Source organism: Cyprinodon variegatus, unplaced genomic scaffold (genome assembly GCF_000732505.1).
Source record: "Cyprinodon variegatus isolate N-32 unplaced genomic scaffold, C_variegatus-1.0 Scaffold1637, whole genome shotgun sequence".
Lineage (NCBI taxonomy): Eukaryota > Metazoa > Chordata > Actinopteri > Cyprinodontiformes > Cyprinodontidae > Cyprinodon > Cyprinodon variegatus.
This window is the reverse complement of record NW_015152090.1, coordinates 14,603-15,925: the sequence shown is the minus strand read 5'-3', so window position 1 is coordinate 15,925 and position 1,323 is coordinate 14,603.

Below are 1,323 nucleotides of genomic sequence, written 5' to 3'. Positions count from 1 at the left end.
AAGAGGGCAGCAGAGAGCAACAAATAGAAACCTGGAAGACTGGAAATAACACAATGTTAAATTACTAGGACTATAAAACATGGAGAAAAGAAAACTAAACACTCAGAGGAAAACAGAACCCAGACTAGGACAGTAGCTGGGAAAAACCAAAGAACTCAGCAAAATAAAAATAAAACCACTAACAATAGAAAACAACGAGTAAAGCAAGACTGAATACTATAACAGAAACCTGACAATGACAAACCACAAAAGATGAGACATTTTTTTTTAGCAGATCCATCATGTTGACAGATACGTTTTTAAACATGACTTAGTGTGCCAGTCAGTTTGAAACATCTTCTGTATCGGTCACATGACTTTCTGGAAACGACACGTACACCGATACAGTGTTTTACTCTACTAGTTCCACGCTTCGGTGTTGCTGGACCCATCACTACTGCAGTGCTTCTAGGGCGACTAATGAAATCGACGTTACCCACACTGTAAGAGGTGACGTAGCAGGGAAGGGATCTTCCCATTCCTCTACATTGGAAAAAAAAAAATATTTCATAACAAACGAATACTCTGTACTGTCAAAGGTAATTCCTTTTTATCATGGATATATCTATAGTTGACCTCAAAATACTTAAAGAAGCCTGATATTGGACCTTGAATCTTTGTAGTTGCACAGCTTCTAGAGACATATACATTGCCTAATTAATATAGTCAATTAACCTAAAGCACTATGCATGGTCTGATTGTTTCACGTCAGGTACGCCGGTCATTGACCAAGGCACCTTACAGTAGAACTGCAGTCAGTCCCTGGACTGGCATGGCTATCACTGCCCCTACAGATAAACCAAGCTATTCATTTCCCACTGGGATTAGCTTCATTGTCATGGTAGGGCACTTTTTTGATTTTGTCTAATTTGCTCAGGCTACTCATAAGCCCACAGTGTCATGTTGGGCTTCAAGTGCCTAACCCACATGCAGAAACACTCAGAGACTGGGAAAAAGTTCAAAGATTTATTGAAGTAAGAGCACAATCAATAAACAGATCCAGGGGTTAACAGATCCAGGACTGGTCACGAGTGGGTTCACTGCAGAGGGGGACAGAGGAGTTAGTGGATGTCCAGGTAATTTGCAGGATGAAAGTGTGCAGGTCTGTACCTGTTCTGGAGTTTGAGCAGAGCAGCAGAGGGGGGGAACCAGGAGGGTCCAGAGGCTGTTGGCAGGCAGACGGCTTGGCGGAGGCAGAGCTTGGTTTCAGTGTTGGCAGGTTCTGATTTGAGTTTCCCTTCCAGTTTCTTCAGAGAGCGGACAGGCAGGTTACCGACAGAGAAA